This window comes from Caretta caretta, chromosome 1, assembly GCF_965140235.1.
Source record: "Caretta caretta isolate rCarCar2 chromosome 1, rCarCar1.hap1, whole genome shotgun sequence".
NCBI lineage: Eukaryota > Metazoa > Chordata > Testudines > Cheloniidae > Caretta > Caretta caretta.
In genome coordinates, this window is record NC_134206.1 from 238,283,832 (window position 1) to 238,303,979 (window position 20,148).

Consider the following 20,148-nt stretch of genomic DNA (forward strand, 5'->3'; position numbering starts at 1 on the left):
CTTCCCATCTTGGTAGATCAAAACCCTCTCAATACCAAACCACTACCTCAACCTGGTCCCAGCTCACTCCGCTCTCTAGCACTGCCAGCACTGTGCCAATTCCACCCCACTCTCAGCCTGGTCAACTGATAAACCCAGCCTCCTCCTACTTCGGGACCTAAAAATGGAGGCAGGATCCAGCAGCAAGGGAGGTGGGAATGTTGAGAGTGCTGGCTGAGGAGAGATGGAGCCAGTTAGACTATCCCAATTCAGCCCCATCTCTCAGCTGCCCATAAACACTTTTCTCACAGCATAGCATACCCGCTATTGATTCACTAGTAAGTATTTTAGGAACTCACCAGTTTCCAAAAAGTTAAACACCAGGGAATACGCCAGCATCATAAAGGTTAAAAGATTATCATCTACATTGTGTCCATACACACATACACACACACACACATACACACACACACACACACACAAACGTGTGTGTGAATGTAAAAAGTCTACTACATCCACGTGAGGAAGCAGTGGGATGGAGAGGAAGGTGGCCTCGAGGGAACTTTTATTACAACTCCACTGGATGACAGAGACTGAACAAGAGCGGAGGGAAGCCAAACATATAAAATAAGCACTTATGTGAACAGAAGAAAGATTTTTATCTGCTTGGATATAAGCCCAGCAACATAAGCTAGACAAATGGAGCACAGGAAACATAAAACAGGATTTTATTGAAGGAAGATGTCAAGGCCCCTTTGTTGTTTACAGCAAAATACTATGAGTCACCATTTATCTCCTGGGATTTTAACTCATTAAGTCATTTACTGGAGGAGATGAGAGGGGAAAGCTTAGTTTGGGAAGGAGGGATAACCCCAACTTCGAAAGATGATCCACTTATATATAAGCCATGGCTTTTCACCTCAAGCAAACTATGCATTTCTGTTCCAACAGAGATAGGTGATTGTGAAAGTACCTCAGCTTTTTTTTTTTTTAAATTTTAGCATAGGGGATTTTACTGTACTTTCTTTTCTTCCTGGCTGGTTAAAATATTTACAGAATCAGAGGCGTTAGTGCAGATAAACCCTGTAGTTACCCAGTTCACCCTTCTGTCTGTATAGAATTGGGCTATACAGTGACATTTTAAATATGCCCAAGTGACAGAATCCCTTGGGAAGTTTACAGAACCATCACACCTCCCCTTGTTGTTAAAAATTCACTGGTGAAGGATGCTGGATTTACTTCCCCAGAAACCTCTATTTGTCCACACAACAGGTACAACATGGCCTCTCTGCTGCCTTGCCTGTATATCTGAGCCCTCTCTTGGAAAGACTTACCCCCCCACAGTTAGAGGGGAGACTCAGTCCTTGTGTTTACTCTGATGAGACTAACAACTAGCATGTCAGATGATGGTGGCTTCAGTGATGTGGATCTCTGTCTGCTAAAGGACTAGACCGAGTGGAGGCAGATAAAGGTTATTCTCCCCCCACATCACTTTTTAATATACTGTATACAGGCAGTCTCTATTAATGCTTTGAAAAAGGATGAGCAAAACAGTAAAAAACAGACAAAGGTTACACAGATGAGGTACCAACATTAGGAACTCCAGCCCAGAAGATGCGTTCAAACTTCCAACCACTTCACTTCTCACACATAAATGGTCACCAGCTGCTGTGTAATTCTCGTGTGTCTTAACTTAACTTCACTCCATACACACTGAAGTCCCTTTGTTACAATGTGTGCTTGGGCTGTGACTCAAAAAGCACGCAGAGGTGCCTAGCTCCATCTGTCACAAGTGCCTTTGCCACCTCTCACATTTAAAAAAAACTCTGCTTTTGAATGAGACAATGTAGTAAGGATTGTTTAGATTCTTGCCTCATTTATTGGATCATTAAGCCCAACTCATTCAGTACTGTGAGGGTCTCTTGCAATAACCTTTACCTTAATCCTTCTGCAGAAGGTCTCAAAATGTATAATTATTTCAGCATAACTACCACTTTGGCTATAATATCGTGATAACAAAGGATACCCCTTTGAGTATCTCTTTATAGGAAAAATCAGTCTCACCTTTCAGGAGAAAAAAAGATTTGTGGCCTTATCTGAATTTCTTTCTGAACAGCTTGAAATAGGTAAAAAGGCCTCATACTGCAAGAGAATTCTTTATATATAATCCTACAGAACCTAGAAAATGATGAAAGTATTTCTCTTGTATCTCGTTTAACCATCAGATGCATCAGTCACCAGCTTTTGGACAGAGTTTCAATCATTTTAAATCTCTGTCTCTTTTTGGTCAATTTTTGTTCTTAAATTCAAACCCGGAAGAAAAACAGCTTTAATCATGCTTTTCTTTGCAAAGCAAATATTGTACGCAACTTAGGTGAGACATTGCATCTGGCATAATTTGCATGCTTAAAAAATAATTAAGTACAACACATTGCTCATTTAACAGTTAGCGCTGTTCAAATAGCAAAACAAACAAATCACCAAACAGTTTTCTCTCACTCTTCAATGCTGATTTTTAGAGGTTTTTTTCCCACAAATAAAAGTGGCGAGTTTGGTTCACTATGCGTATTGGGTGAGATACAGTAGAACCTCCGAACTACGAGCATCTTGGGAATGGAGGCTGTTCATAACTCTGAACAAACCGTTATGGTGGTTCTTTCAAAAGTTTACAACTGAACATTGACTTAATATAGCTTTGAAACTTTACTATGCAGAAGGAAAATGCTGCTTTTGCCCATCTTAATTTAAATGAAACAATCACAGTTTCCTTACCTTGTCAAATTTTTGTAAAACTTTCCCTTCTTTTTTTTAGTAGTTTATGTTTAACACAGTACTGTACTGCATTTGCTTTTTTTGGGGCGGGGGGAGGGGTGTGACGGTGGGGACAGGGGGTCTCTCTGCTGCTGCCTGATTGCGCACTTCCGGTTAACAATGAGGTGTGTGTTTGACCGGTCAGTTCGTAGCTCTGGTGTTTTTAACTCTGAGGTTTTACTGTATCTGTTAGTATTGGTGAGCATTCAGAAAACTCCTGGTATTCAAGAAAATGTGTCCAAATACCAAGAGTTTTGTGAATTTTATCATGAGACTCTTATCTGAAAATTCCTAAGAACATTACTTTGTTATTCTACCAACTTTAGAGCTAGGTAGAATGTTGCTCTTTCCCCTGCCTTCCAGCATCCCTCCCGCCTTAAAATAAATAAATAAAATAAAAGTAAAATAAAATGTTGGGATTTTTCAGGTTTTCATTGAAAACTTATAACCTGAAACTGTTTTAGGGTTTCAAAAAAACTAAAAAAAATTCCCCCCCAAAAAATTCCCAAAAATTCCCAGTTAGTTGAAAAGTAACTTACTGTCTAAAAATGTGTCAATGGAATATTTTCAACCAGCTCTCACTAGTCCCCTGCTTCAAATGTGTTAGTCATCAAGCAAAAGGTCTGAAATTATATGTTGGCCCTGATTTGAGAGCAATTAGACATGTATTTAAGTTTACCACTATTTACTCTTAACTTTAAGCATGCACTTAAGTGTGGTCCTAAATTGGGATGCTTTCCTAAACTGAGGCCTGTGAGACTTAGATGACCAACCACACAGCAAACTACTAGTGAATAGTCTCAGCCTGTAGCATATGATAAACTCAGAATCAGCAATATATTTGTTCAAACTATTCTGTGACTACTTACAAGAATGCATTCAAAGAAAATTAGAATCAGTTTGACAACAATTCTCGAGGATAAATTCATATAAATTTTTACCCATAACAAATAGTTCAAACAAAACATGATAAACAAGTCTTAGAAAATAAAGCCCAGTCACAGAGCAATCCTTACTCTCAAGTAACATGTTTTTATGATGTAATATAAACATAAAATAACTGCGAAAATAATTGTAAGTTATGAGTAACAGTATCATGCAAAAGATATAATGGCAAAATAATTTCCAACAGTAGCCAAAGTAAAAAAAATGGCTTCATAGGCAATACAAAACATTAACAGCAATATAAAACCTTTAGACATGGTGTCTCATGGGTTTAAAAGAACAGCTCCTCCAGCAATAGCCTTAAATGAAATATCCACAAATTCAAGACCTAATTTGTGTTGATGGCCTGTTGTCACTAAAATTCTAGCACGCAAAATTTGTTTAGCAGCATCATGATCTTTCATTAGAAACATAGCCCCTTGGTCAGTGCTTAATTTGTGCCACGGCTTGCCAGGGGTGAGCCCCGGCATCTCCAGGTTTGGCAGTTTATAGCCCCGGCACCTCTGGGCTTGCTACATGAACGTAAAAAAATTGCTTGAGCTCTGGCACCTCTTTCATTACAAATTAAACACTGCCCTTGGTAGATCATTCTCAACTTAGCTGGATAAATAATCCAAGATGTACTATTTAACCAGTGAAATTCAGCACTATCTGGTAGGCTGAAGATCCTTAAAAATTATGGGATCTCAGGAGATTTTTCATGTTGTTAGTTCTCCTGCTTAGGTTTTCGTTCCCCTGGACCATATGGCCTAGTTTCAGAAATGAAGCTGACATCACCATTAGTTTTTAGCTAACTTAATTTCAGGTTTCTGAGGCTCAAATGATTAAGATGGCAGATAAGCTACATGCCTATCAAGTCCAATGGGTGTAGTAAGCAGATTTCAACACAAAGAAGCAGTTGCTTGGACTATGCTCACTCATCACTTTCCACCAATGTCTCTCACGCAAAATTAAAACATTACATATTCTATTAAATCCATCTTTGAACACAGTGCAGTCAAAGTGATAGAACAAGATGAATATTCTATGGGAACTTTTTGGGACTCAAATCTACCCTGATTTACACCACAAACATCCCCACTGGAATGAATGGAGTTTGCATGGGGTATAAGTTAGGCACTAGGTTTTGTTTTTATGGGAAGCAACAAAAAAGTAGTTGTATGAGAAAAGGAGTTAGAGAGCAAGTTTCCTTCGATATTGGATATTCAGTAAGACAGATCAATCCTACCAGGTGCTGAGTTCCTCCTTGAGGTGCTGACTGCTTCAACTCCTATGGCAGGTTACAATGCTCAGCCCCTTTTTAAGAGCTGCTGAGCCCCTTTAGAGGACTGGCCCTCTAGCTAGGAAATCACAGACTATCTATCAGCAAAATGAGGAGGAAAGGGTCCTCAGACACTTGCCCATAAAAAAAAAAGCATTAAATCATGCCAATGAAAAGTGGCATAAAAACCAAAAAAATAGAAAGCCCCTTCATGGACATTGTGAAACCCATCCTTCTGTCGCTGTTCCTTTAAACTTTCAAATAAAGTAGTAGTCAGAGGGTTGTGGGGTTTTTTTTTTCTTACCAGAAGGGTGGAGCAGCTGTCCCCTGACTTTAGCTAGTCTGGGACTCACAGAAAAAAAAATCACAAACCCTTGGACCATGTTCAGTTGGACATCTCCAAGAGTGGGAGCTAATTCCACTCCCAAGTATATGAAAGAAAAAAAAAAAAAGGAACCAAACTCTTCAGTTAGTTCAGCCAGACCCAAAGGGAGACAGCCATATCAGAGGGCAGGTGAAGATCTCTGCCGTGTTCCCAGGCCTGCTTTTACTAATTGCAGAAGATAACCACAAGGAGAAAGATACCAGCCTACTCAAAGAACTGGGCACTTGCTGCTTATTTAGCTTAGGATGATATGGTGAAATAAATGCCAGATCAGTGGTGCATGTTTTAAATGCTCAGAATTGGTGGCCTGTCCCCGTTTTGGTACTGAAGAAATCGGTATGTTTGAAACGATTACTTTTGTTTGCACAATCTTGGCTGTATTACTGTAATGATAAGATCATGTTTAGTTTTATGAGGCATCTTAATTAACCTTTACATTGTCTTCTTATAGACAATTTTTTTTTAAAATCTGAGCAGCTTTACTACATTGGGGTGTCTTTATTCCAAATGAAGGCAACTCAGGGTACACGCATCCACAACTGTCCAAGTTTGTATATTTATGTGTTGTTACCCACAGGTGGGGAGTCCCACTGCTAAAACAGACTGAACCCATGCACTATTCCTGCAGTAAAAAGGAATGATAGTGGGTGCCAGTGTAATCAAAGTTTAACGGCTTACAACTGCATTCGTTTTACTTTCTCTTCTTCAATACTACACCCATATAGCAAATAAACAATTCCAGGTGTTTAACATGGGTGGAACAAATCTCAGCAGAGATATGGGTTTGTAGATACTCCCTCTGCCAATCAAAGCCTGCAGCAAATGCAGGAAGTATTCTCATGGAAAGGAAATATTAACTAAGCATATATTTCTAGCTGTTTAAAAAGTATGTTAGGATTTTGAAACAGGGATGGCTTCCTTCCAATTTAGCAGGGAACCAAAGAAAGTGCAGATGAGCTGGCAAATGAGTGTGATCATTTACTCATGATTGTCACTGATATCCTGGACTCATGCTGACCCTTTTCCCCTACAGTGACCCAGAATATCTCAATGGTTCTGTTCACTCACAAACTTTGTCAGTCGTGTGTAGGAGGAAGACTAGAATTGTGATTGCACAAACCCCTCTCTGAAACCATCTCCTAAAAGCACCAACATTTTCTATTGAACTCTGCCACCACAACAACAGAAGCTGGGGAACCCATTACTCTTCTGCTATCACAGCTGAAAAATCCTGGTTCTCAGAGCTGTTCCACACAGTGAATCAGCTAATCAATCCAGACTGAAATCCCAGTATCAGAGACGTAAGTACTGACCACCAGTGACACAGAAGAGTAAGTTAAATTAACTTTAATATTTTGCATTAAGAACATCAAAAGAGTCAATGCCCCGCTATTCAGTTAAGGTATGAGAACTCATAATAGGTAAGTCTTGAAACTATTACAATATCTTCCAGCAAAACCATGGAAAAAGGAGATTTGCTATTCCCAATATTCTTAATGTCAAAAACAAAAAACAATATTTTGAAAACTATCTCCCCAGAATTACTTTATATACCACAAATTACTTTATATACACACACATAACCCCAATTTTTAATGTATTTCTTTTCAGATCATTTTACAGATTATATTCTTAACTTTAATTCTGTCCCCTTGTGAGCATGTATTATGACATAGTCTTTTATTGCATAAACTCACAGTGATAACTTTTGTCACTTCCTGACTTTTGAGTGCTTCACTTTGTAACGTTAACACTCTTAATTCTGGTTTTTGATATGGCATTGCCTACATTTTGAAAAAACAGTAAAATGAAGAAATAAAGAATTTCCATCACGTTCAACAATATGCTCAGCCACAACAGAAAACTTTGTAATGTGCAATACATTTTATCCATGAAACAAAAGCCCTGGCTTTATTCCATTCACACTTCCTCATATTATCATACACAAGGAGGAGTGCTTGGAACTCTACCTCCTTCCTCTCACATTTTCCCTAAGAGTAGAAACACACAGCACTACTCACAACTTTCCTAAACTATGCAAAAATGGACAGAGCCAACAGAATGTTGATAGACTGTTATGAGCCAATGTGCATACACAAAATACTTTATTTAAAGTTTTGACAAATTACAATCAGTGTTGACTACAACACCACAAGATATCTCTCTAACTCAAAAACAACTAGGAGTCTGGTGGCACCTTAAAGACTAACAGATTTATTTGGGCATAAACTTTCATGTGCTAGAACCTACTTAATTGGATGCATGGAGTGAAAATTATAGATGCAGGCATTATTAATAATTAGTATACAAATTACAGATGCAGGCATTATTATACTAGTATATTATTAGTAGTATAATAATGCCTGCATCTGTAATTTTCACTGCATGTATCCGAAGAAGTGGGTTCTAGCCCACGAAAGCTTATGCTCAAATAAATCTGTTAGTCATTAAGGTGCCACCGGACTCCTTGTTGTTTTTGTGGATACAGACTAACATGGCTACCCCCTGATACTCTCTAAGTCAGGGACTTTTTACCACTGATGTGCAGAGCTCTTTAAAAGAAGTTATAATTTTTAGTGGAAAAAGTGAATTTCCCCCTTTCATCCTTGAAAAGCTTCAACTCTTTTGATGCAAACTTTTCCAGAAAAAAAAATCTCCTGGACTGACTAAAAACTTTTGTATTTCAGCTAGATAGATAAAAAAATGGCAAAATTACATGTAAACAAAAATGACCCCTTTCACTGGAAATGTTTGTACAACCTTATGTATAGGCATCATTATGAGCTCTACATACAATTTAAACCACACTGCTAGGGCCATGTATGTTGGTGACTAGTTCACAGTTAGCTTGAAATAACATCTATGAAGATACATTGAAACCATCTATTATGAGTTTTATTCTCCTTTTACATCAATTTAAAAACACTTTTCACTTTCAAAACAACGCACTAAACCTATCTATGAGAAAGCAAAGCCATAAAAGTATCCCTTTGAGACCAGCCTTGAGTTAGCAGATGTTCTTTAGCACAAAGAACACTGTAACCATACAACCATCTGCTTCTTAAGTAAAAGAAAAGTTACCACTCATTATATTTGTCTTCATGACAGCATTCTTGGAGCTATAATAAGCAATCATTATATACCATAGAAAATCATTTGATTTACCACAGATTTTAGGTTTCCAGGAGGCAACCTACAAGTAAATTTTAACTAGACTACAGTGTGAAATTTTCTTTGGGCCTAAGACACACACATTATTTGACAATCACAACTGAGACAATCTGTGTGCCAAACCTGGAATTAATGGCACAAAAAGCAGGAACTATTAGAAATAAAGATGTCAACATGGGATTTTGAAGGTGTCTTTGTCAAAATGTCTTGGGTTTTTTTGGACCTCTTTATAGTTAGTATTTTATTTTTGTTACTGTTTCTTTGTAATATTGTATCAATTTCTTTTCCAATTCCAACTTAGCTTTCAAGAAGATATAAAGTTGGGTTTTCCCCCACTGGAAAAGTTTTATTTGAAAAGAGAAGAATGCAGTACCTGTAAAGGTTTGTTCTTGAATCAATGAATGTTCTGTTCAAAACTCTTTAAATTAAAAAAGTGAATGTAGTGTTGGTGAAATTGTAACACTTTGAGCTCCAGAAATTAAAGCCTCCATTCAAAGTCCAGTGAAGTCACTGGAAAGTCTTCCACTGACTTCAAAGAGGTCCTTAGTCCTCCACTCCTGGAACAGTATAGACAAGAGTAGTACAAGTTATTTTATGCTGCTGTGGAATACTCAATTATTTGCCTCAAACCAGACTTCAAAGGAATATCTCGAGGGGGTGAAGGAGGCCATTCAGTCCTTCAATTCTCTGCTGTCCCAGAGTCCCAGTAAGACTGCTGGTTAATTCCAACTATATTGATATTTTTATATGGAAGCAGACCAAAAGCACCAATTCATTACACAGAGGCCAGTCAGTTAGTTGGTAATTACTTTCAGTTGCTGTCAACATATGCTGGACTCAAACCCTTCATCTAAAGGTGAAATGTTATATATCCTGTTATCAATCCATAGATACAGCCATGCAGTACTCCTAGGGGAACTCTGCACCATGGCACACACACAGAATTCATGTCCAGAGCAGATTTTTTTTTTCTCTGCAGAAAAATCTCTTCCGGAGAGGTGCTGCAGTTATGCCTTTCACCCACCAGAAGCTGCTGTGGTACCAAAACAGAGAGCGGCTACTCCTGGGCAGGAGCAGCCCCAGCTGCAGATAAGGAAGAGAAGAGGCTGTGCTCCTCACAGCTGCTCGTGGTTCCAGGTCAGAAGGCATGGGATATGGGTGAACGGACAGCATGGGACACATGGGGCTGCTGGGGGGGCCATGGACTGGGGTTCAGAAGGTAGTGGGGAGACAGACCGAGGTGGGGGCTGAATGGGAGTGGGGTGCAGGGACACAGGGACAGGGGGTGGCTGAGTGGGGGTGCAGGATCACATGGGGAGGGGGGGTGCATGGACACAAGGGAACAGGAAATGCAGGGATACAGGGGGAAGGAGATGGCTGAATGGGGGATCAGGGACACATGGGGGCAGATGCAGATGTGCCTGACTGAATGAGAGAGGCTATGGGTCAGCCAGGGTCTGCATGGGGGAGCCTCCCTAACAATCCCTTCCCCCCCACCCCAAACCCTGTTCCATACTTCTCCCCCATCCACACTCAACAACCCTCTAAGTTCACAGCCAGGCTCCTTCCCATCAGTTACTTCCCTCTCCCACAGCTCCTCCTTTATCTGACTCCCCCACGCCTTTGCACTGCTTCTGAAGGGTGTGGGAAATACATTTCTATATTGTAGTTTAAATGAATTATTACTCAAGGTTCTGTATTAATATGGCTAGTAAGGAATCTGTTTGTCAACATACATTTCCTGGATCTTTTTTGTTGTCTGTATTGTTACAGACATATTTGCTGACAGGTATTTTGTAATAAATTACCAAAATAACTGAAACTGATGTGATTATATTGTGTTATTTTGACAAATAAATATGCAGAATTTTAAAATATTGTGCACATAATTTTTTGGCATAGAACTCCCCCAGGAGCAATACAGCCAGTTTTCCCATCTCTTTCTTCAAACCTGAAAGAAAGAAAGCCCAGACAGAAATAAAGCTCAGAGAGATAGAGGGAGGCACTTAATTTTTTTTACATTTCTATGTTAGTGTATTGCATTCTTTCAAGTTATGACTTTGAGACATAGGTGAACTAAGTGCCCGGTCATATTTTGGCTACCAAAAGACAGGATCAAACAGAATTAGTACACAAAAAATATTCCTCACTGTTGCAGGATGAAATGGGCCTTTTAAAGACAGAATGGCTCCAGCTCACCTGTACCTCATTAACAACCCTGAGGGGCCTGGTGGAGGACAGGTGTCCCCTATAAGTACAGCAGGAAGATACAGGAGTGAGAGGGCAGCTCAGGAAGCTGTGGTAAAGACTACAGGCTGAGGAAAGACTCCAGCTAGGTAAAGCTGGGACCCAGATCTAGGAAGGAGTGCTGGATGACTCCCTATTGAAGGGGAGATAGACACTGATTGTCCAGCTCCAGGAAGAAGGGCTGTAGATTCCCTATCTAAGGGAGAGAGAGACACTGAACTGTGGATGTGGCTTGGTGTACCCATTGGACAGAATAAATTGGACCCCAGAAGGGATTTAAATTACCTTTGGACTGGAGGTGTGGATATTGTTTAAAAAATCCCTGACGTGGGGAAACAGAGGCAGAGTAACCTCTGGCCATGATGGGGGACTCAGAAGGTGGACGACCCTTTTGCATTCACAGTAAATGTCTTTGTTTTGGTTGATGTTTACTCTTAGTAAAACAGGAGTCTGAGAAGATTGATAACCCATTAATTAAGTAATAATATAATTATCCCTCTATTTTCCAAGGCAATAATCCAAACTGAGTGGATAATAATGAGAAACAGATTCACAATGAGGTAATCTGATTACTGCCTCAAAACAACAGTGGGCTAATGGCATTATTGCTAATATAATTAGAGATCAACCATAACCAAATCCAAATTGCTTGGATTTAAGAGGTGATGGTGGTTGAGAGGTTCATATTCAAATGCTTTGATCTGGGTCTGAATTTGCCCCTAAAATTTTGGTTCTGGGTCACATCCGAATCAGGAAGAGGATTACTTCAAGGGTCCCCAATTCAGATGAATCAGATGTTTTATAAGACTGGCTCATTAGCTTTTGGCACCATCAAATCCAAGCCTGAATCTGAGCCGTAATTTTGATTAGACCTTGAATGTGAATTTCAGCCTAAACCTAACCTGGATCTAGAGTCCAATACTGTCTTTTTGGTACAACTCTTATACTGGCCCTAATCCAACAAAGCTATTAAGCACATGCATAATTTTAAGGGATTAGTCCTATGCTTAAGGTTAGGTACATGCTTAAGTTCAATGCTGGATTGGGGTCATTAATATCAATTTAATTAATGCAAAATTAATGCAGGTTCTATGGCTCAGGCTGCCTCTGCCTCTTACAGAGAGGATACTTAAAAGTTGGCTAAAAATTAGCACACTTGGCAGCCTTTGATTGGCTGTGTGAGAGTGTTTGTGGGAGGGAGAAAGTGAGTGAGTGGGAAAGGTGTGCTTAGTGTTTAAATAGTTTGGGGACATTACAGAAAAACGACTCTGCTTGATTTATTCCTTCCTGAGAATACTGGAAGTAAAATATGATGAGTGTAGGTCAATACTAAGTGACAGTGAAAAATATATTTCCCTTGACAAAATATGAAGCAATCTATCATGTATTTCATCCCAAATTTAAAGAGGTGAATTAAACAGCAAGCTAATGATTTTGAAAAGTAAAGAATTGAGGGCCAACTTCCCTGCTGCTAGAGAATTTAGCCAACAGTCTTAAAAAAAATTCCTACTGATTCTGTTCCACAAGGCTCTGTTATACTTTGGTAACACTTTAGATACACTGCTCTTTACTTCCACAACAGAAATTTCCTTAATATAAAAAGTGGAGGCAGAGAGTGAAATTCTATGAAATCCGCTGAAGTCAATGGCATTACAGTAGAACCTCAGAGTTACAAAGAACCTCATAACTCTGAACAAAACATTATGGTTGTTATTTCAAAAGTTTACAACTGAACGTGGATTTAATACAGCTTTGAAACTTTACTATGCAGAAGAAAAATGCTGCTTTCCCTTTATTTTTTTAGTAGTTTACATTTAACACAGTACTGTACTGTACTAGCTTTTTCTTTTTCTTTTGCAGGGGTGGGGGTGGGTGTCTCTGCTGCTGCCTGATTGCATACTTCCAGTTCCAAATGAGGTGTGTGGTTGACTGTTCAGGTTGTAACTCTGGTGTTTGTAACTCTGAGGTTCTATTATATTCCCTTTGGCTTCATTGTGGCAGGATTGTACCCCAAATTCCTCTTTTACTCATATAGTCCTGTGCCTCTAACTAGAGGGTACATGCAAGAGAATGGTGACACTCTCCTCTTTTCATGACCCAGAGTCACTGTCTAGTTGAAGAATGTTACAAGCCAGAAAATTCTATAAAGTTTCAGCAACTTATTTGATTACATGAAATAAAATTCAGGATAGATAGCAAGCCACAAAAGTACATTCAGCCTTCAGGAGGACTTTTCTTTCTTTGTTTTAAGAATACAATAATCTTGCACTGTAGCAAAGTTTATAAACATTCATAATATTCCACTACAATGAAACCTGTTCATATAGCTTACCTCCAAGCAACAGTTACCAATCTCAGGGTATGTCTACACTGCAATTAGACATCCGTGTCTGGCCTGTGCCAGCTGAATTGAGTTGACACGGCTCAGGTTAAGGGGCTGTTTAATTGCAGTGTAGACTTCTGGGCTTGGGCTGGAGCCCAAGGTAGGAGGGTCCCAGAGGTCACACTGCCCAGAAGTCTACCCTGCAATTAAACAGCTCTGCAGCCTGAGACCTGGGAACCCGAGTCAGCTGGCATCGGTCAGCCCCAGGTTTTTCTTTGCAGTGTAGAAGTACCCCTATTGGCTACAACATTTCTTCCAAATATTCAATTCCACTGTGGAAAGCAATGATCTGTAGAAACATGTTTCTAGCCACATGCTGACCCAGCCAACTGCTGCAATTGTGTAGTACAATTGCCACCTGTGAAAGCAGCAAAGATGCTCCATACAAGTAGGAAACTGATCAGCACGTTGCTAGACAAAGGGTAGATAAAACCTCCAAATGCAAAGTGCTGAGTGAAAGGTGGATAAAAGTCCTGTGTGAAAATGACACACATAAGAGTAGCAGGAATATAAAGAGAATAATTTTCTGGAGGCAGCAGGGTCTATCAGGGCTCACTCAGCTTCTTTCTACTCTTAGAGGCAGTTGCTATGGACCACTCTGCTTCTTGCACCCTGCAGGAGCTAACCAAGCATCCCCTCTTCCCAACACAGCTCCAGGAGACAGCACAGCTCACTCCATTGGTCTTGCCTCCCAGAGGCTCATACTACTAAATAAGCCTCAAACCACCAAGAAAGTTTAAAAGATGTTGGATGGGGCAAGGATGCCCTGAGGCCCTCACTTCATATGCTTGTTACAATACCTTTTTAATCAGTAAGAGTTTGATTTTTGATGCAGAGACAATTACAGTTGACAGAAGAACAAGACATTGTAGAAATCAGTGGCAAGCATGAAGCTTCCCAGCTATCAATCTGGTGTATGGTCACAACCCCTTGGAACTTAATGATAATGGAAGGGAGAATTCAGAACCTTGTAAAGTCTTATTTGGCAGAAATTGCTAAGGCCAATTTTGAAATCTGAATCCCATCTGCTGATTTTTAATAAGAATTGTCCAAGATTTCTTTCTTTTGAATCAGCCACATTGAGAAAGCAAAAATTTAGATACAGGTTTCTGAACTGAAGTGAGGAAAAAGTCTGGACCCAGATGGTGTCCAAGTAGAATTTGTAAAGTTGTTTAATACTAAATGAATTCTTTTTATGCTGAAGTTTCATGCAGAGGCACTGGAGAAGTAAATTGCATATGTCCTACAGAGAAGCTAGAATTTCAATTCTTCTCTAACAAGGGTAAAATCCATAGAATCTTAAATCTTATCAATCTACTTCTTTATTCAGTAATGACTTTAAATTATAGCTTAAAGTACTGGTGAAGAGACTAGAAGTATTACTTCCAAATTTAATGCATGGAAATCAGTCTCAGGAGGTTAACACAAGGGATATACCTGGATTTTTTTCATCTTTTACTGTGTAACTAAAGGTTAAATTAATAAGGCATGCACTGTGTGACAGTTTCATTTCATGCAGGAAATCATTTGATCATACTGAATTGGGGAGGAAACGAGGAGTTTGTTTCCCAGGGGGCCCAGTCCCCCACCCTCCAGCCCCTGATTGGAACTGTAAATTTGGCCTAGCTATTCCTCTGTCATGACAGGGGGGCAGACAAGCAAATTTCAAGTGGTGTTGCAACTCTATGCTCCAGGTCACAACACCACTTACTCACATTTGGCCCAGCTCTCCCTCACCACCTCCTTCTCATGACCAAGGGGTGACTGGGTTAAATCTGAATGGCACTGAGACCCTAGGTGCCAGATCGCAATGCCACTCATTCAAATGTGGCCTGGCCTTTCCTCCGTCCAAGGGAACTAAGTGAACCACAATTAAGATCACTTTAATTCTGAATGAAACTGTCCACACAGGGTTTTAATGCAGTTTAATCAATCCACTTTAAATTCACACCTTTAATTAATTCAGATTAATTTTCCTGAGTGTCCCCATGTAGACAAGCCTTAAGTCCTCAAAATAGGGTTTATGTGGGACTTAAGTAGCATCTGGACAGTGCCTCTGCTCAAGGGCAATTTTTATGCTCCATGAAAAGGATTCCTTTAAAATAGAAAAGTGAGAAGTTTAAATATTTAGGGGTGTGGTAACTGACAACATTCACGAGCTGATTCCTGAAAAAAATGGGCAAAATCATTCATTCATTTTTAGAAAAAGTGGCAGAGGGAGAGCAAATTACCCCCTCATGCCAACTGGTGGAGTTAAGGAGCCACAGCCAGTGTAAGTTGGCATGGCACAGTCAACTGAGCTATAGTGATTTACACCAGCTGAGCACTTGGCCCAATAATCTTAAAACCAACATGGCAGCAAAGTGTTCGCACATCTGTCACCTTTTGCCAATTATTATTCCAGAACTTTCTTTTTAAATGGTCAGATAAGCTGCTAATTCACTTTTATGAAAAAGAAAGTCCTATGATTTACTATCCAGCATTAATATTAACAGATGACAAGTTGGCCCATTATTATTGGGAAGCCTCTTCGTCTTACTTTGGGGGAAGGGTGCAGCGAAATGATGTCAATTTTATTTTTCGTCGCTCAACTGTTGTTAAAAAAAGCCATATGACTGAGCGATGTTTTGTTTAGTTTGCCATTAAAAGAAGTTAGTAGCATTATCAGTGACCCAGCTGCAGGAACAAGTGTTTGGACTTGGAAGAGATTTGTGAAACATGGAAGATTTGTTCAGCTGAATTCTCCACTTAGGTCATGAAACAGCATCACTGGATTTCTGGATTTTCTTAAAATCTCCTTTAAAAAAATATTCTGGAAGAATGTATTGTGAAGTATATTGGAATATTTAACAGAAGAATGCCAATTATTATTATGATAAAAGATAGATTTCTTTCTCATAAAGTTTGCTTTTACCAGTACTTGCTTCTAAGACATTACTTGATTGCTAATTTGGAAATCAACTCAAAGAACCAGAATTAAACATTTAGACAATAAGATTATCTATTTTCTTTAAAATGTAGAGCTAAATGGAAGAATAACTTTGTTTTTAATTACTTTTAGTGGCACTGGAATTCATTTGTAAAGGAGAGAAAAGCCATTATTAATACAAAGCATAACTTCTGCACAGAACTTATTACCTGGAAAACTACTCATAGTTTTTCATTCTAGAAGAGAAAGATTTTATAGTAATGTAAAATGTCATATAGAAGTATTTTACTAGTGAAAATGGAAGTAGGACTTTTTTTTCATATGAAGCAGAATGAACATCTCCACCAATGTGTCCAGAACAGAGGAAAAGCAGATGGAATTGGTGTGATTTATGCAGAAGGGGTAGCAGTTGGGGAAGCAAGGAGTAAGGTTTTCAGATATGGTGCCTAAAGGTAGGGTCCTAGGTCCACAGTTAGGTGGCTGAGTTAGAAACCTAATCTTCAGAAGTGCTACTCCCACTAAAGTCAACATGAGCTGCTAGGTGCTCACGACCTTTGAAAATCAGACAATTTGTTTAGGCAGCTAAATATGTACTTGGGAGTCCAAAATTAGGCATCCATTTTTGAAATGATCAATAGCTAAAGGCATACTCCCATCAAACCTGCAGAAACCTAAAGAGTAATACTCTTAGGTGGAATCTCTGTGGGTGAGGAAGGGTGTGTTAAGGCAGGGAAGGAATAAAGGCAAAGAGCACAGGCTTTACACAACATGTTTTCCATCTACAACTCAGTACAGCTGAGCTTAATGCAGGTCTGAACAGCAAGAACTGAAATTAATGCTATACAGGTGGCCATTATTATTAATTATTGTGGTTCGTATTACAGTACCATCTGGAAGTCCCAATCAAGATCAATGTCCAGCACAGTGGGATTCATACATACACATACTGAGAAAGAGTCCCTGCCTGGAGAGTTTACAATTGAAGTAGACAAGAATAGTAATAAGGGCTATTATACCTGTTTGGCAGATGGGAAAACTGGGGAGCAGAGAAATTAAATTATTTGTCCAAGGTCAAACATGAACTCTGTGGCAGAGCTGGCAATGATGTCTTGTGGCCAAGAGTCCCAGACTTTAGCCACAAGAGGATCTCTCCTCTCTGCGTGACATCATCCTTGGCTGACAAATCATTGGCAGCAGGACTCAGGAGTTCATCAAGCTGCCAGAGAAAGAAAGCAGGTCACATGCTGGGGCACACACACTTTGATTGGAGTTACTAAGCTGCTAAATGGGAAAGCTGAAAAATCTCAAATGCTCAGTAACATTACACTTCCAACTCTGCCTGTTGCATGTAGACAATAGGAGAACCTCCTAATGTAATGGGTGAATTTTTAATTTCCACTAGATAAATGAACCTGAAGCCCTGCCAAGTTCAGCAAGCACTGCCCACTTCTGAGGCAATACTGGCTTCTGGAGGGCCTCTTTGGCGAGCTGTAATCTCCATCACCAGAAGACTTTTCAACACTGGGGCACTCATCATAGTGCACCCTGACAGCAGCCAGTATAGACTCTGAACTGATTTTATATAGTTGTCTGTTTTTAGATCTCCATTAAGACAGAAAAATGAGAATTGGCAGACAAATGATCACTCCAGTGCAGCATTCTGTCTCTGACAATTGCAAGTACCAGATGTTTCAGAGAGATGTAAAACCCCCCCTAAAAAGATAATGCATCCAGAGAGGAAGGCACTTCTATGAATTGCAAAGTGATGAGACTTTACTGAAAATTAATCAATCCAAAAATAATACTAGAGAATCTACATTTTGGTATTGTAACAGCATAAAGCAAAATGTAAGCCTCTTTTTTTGGTTACTTGAATAAGCATACTAACTTTATTTTAATTTTAAAAATTGGTTAAGAATCCCCCCTCCTTAGGAAGTTGCATGCAATGTTTTAGCTCAGAGGATATTTTTACAGTGGCATACGTCATCCTCGGACACAGCTGTTAATATTGGATAAATGGCAACTCCTTATGAGAAGTTACCACAGACTCATGTGAATCTTTCAAAAGTGAAAATTAAAAAGGCTATTGGTGAACTGTACCTCACATCTGCAACCAGCACATGACTGGATAATCAAAACATTTAAAGCCTTTACTCTCTGTGGTTGATGATATCTCTAATTACTAACACCCAGAGATAGGTAAAAAGTCCTTGAGAAGCAATCAAATTGTTTGATGACATGAACAGGCTGCTGCTACTGGTTGGAATACAGGGAGAACCATGATAATTCAAAAATCTTCAAGTTGCTGTGGTTTTTGTTTAGTTTTTTTTTTTCCATTTTAAATCCGACTATATAGAACTCTCTTCTCCCAGACAGGGATTCTGCACTGCACCATTATCATGGATTGATTAGCTGCTGCACACAAGGAAGATTATCTCCTGTAGATTATGTAAGAGTTGAAGATGATTTGGTTGTGTACAAAAAGTTTGCAGAAGACAGGAACAGAAAAGGCACTTCATAGATCTACATTACAAAGTGAAAAATTCAGTAGCAAGGCTATACTGGCGAAGATCATCAGCTAGTATAAAATATTAAAGCTCTGCTGACTTCAGTGGAGCTATGACAATTTACACCAGCTGATGATCTGCCTCACTATGCTTGGGAGGCTTGTCAATGTACAAATCCAGACCTCCAGAGCTGCCGTTGATTTATTGGGCCAACTTACAGATTCATTGTATATCATTATTTAAGTGAACTTCCCTCTAGTGTAGCTAAGTTATAAGATGCAATGGCAAAACTCTCAGTTAAACTGCATGTATGATCAGAAAGATGACTACTGAAAAAAGGCATCTCCTTATTTGATGGATCTTCTCTCTGTGTATTCTTATCCATAGCTGCTTGTTCACAATCTTTTATTCATATATTAGTACTTGCTGAGCTCATAAAGGTGTGAAAAAGAGCTAAATTCTCTATCTTGCACATCATCAACAGAATTATTACATTTCAGTTGTATAGTCTTTGCCTGGAGGTGTGTAATTCAATGGAATTACTGTGCAGGCAAAAAGAACCCAGTTCGACTTTCAGACCCCAGGAGTTGCAGAGCTGATGGAAAGACCATCCTTTTAATTAGAAACCACTGAACTGACAAATCTAGTGTGTAGAATAATCATCACATAAGAATATACGAATGGCCCTACTGGGTCAGACCAAAGATCCGTCTAGCCCAGTATCCTGTCTTCCGACAGTGGCCGGTGCCAGGTGCCCCAGAGGGAATGAACAGAACTGGTAATCATCAAACTAAATCATCCCCTGTTGCTCATTCCCAGCTTCTGGCAAACAGTGGCTGAGATAAACTATCACATGAGATAAACTTGCAATGGCTTTTACACAGAATGTCCAGCCAGCAAAAGACAGCTGCAGTCACAATATGATGTATTACATCTCCATAATCAATAATAACGGTTGGACACCCTGTTTCTTATTATATGCACGTAGATTAATACAAACATTTAACTTCAGGAAGTACATTAGAGGATATCAAGTTATGGTTATTTCCAGCTCATAACCTAGTAACTGGTTCTAAAACACTATTATTAGTCTCTGTAATGTACACCACCACTTACAGCAGCTCTTTCCCCTGATCCACAGCCACATAACTTATCAGATTGGCCTATATATGAGAACCTCCTCCAGGGCAAAGGCCTAACCATGCGCCGATGACAAATATCCCAGACACTGTGATTGGCTGTCTGTTCATATATATTTGCCCTCTACTGGATGGCATGTCAGACCTGTACATGTATGATAATGTGGCCTTCCAGTGGCTGCCCACAACAGAGGATAGAAGCTCTCACACTACTACACACATGAGCGTGTTGCATGGTTATAGATCAGCTTAATAGGAAATTAGTCAAAAATCCCCTACCTAGTTAATGCTTGATACAGAATTTTTTTTCCCTTCTCAGTTACTGTATGTAAAACACAAGGATTCATGTTCTGGCTGGCAAGTTTGGGGTTACTACAATACCACCAAACAG

At 39.4% G+C, this 20,148-nt stretch overlaps 1 protein-coding gene across 1 annotated transcript in view; it reads right to left on the bottom strand.

Moving 5' to 3' along the window:
* The window catches only part of PIK3C2G (phosphatidylinositol-4-phosphate 3-kinase catalytic subunit type 2 gamma), a 276,099-nt gene that overhangs the window by 145,275 nt on the left and 110,676 nt on the right, over positions 1 to 20,148 (bottom strand). The gene's annotated exons all lie outside the window — the stretch shown is intronic.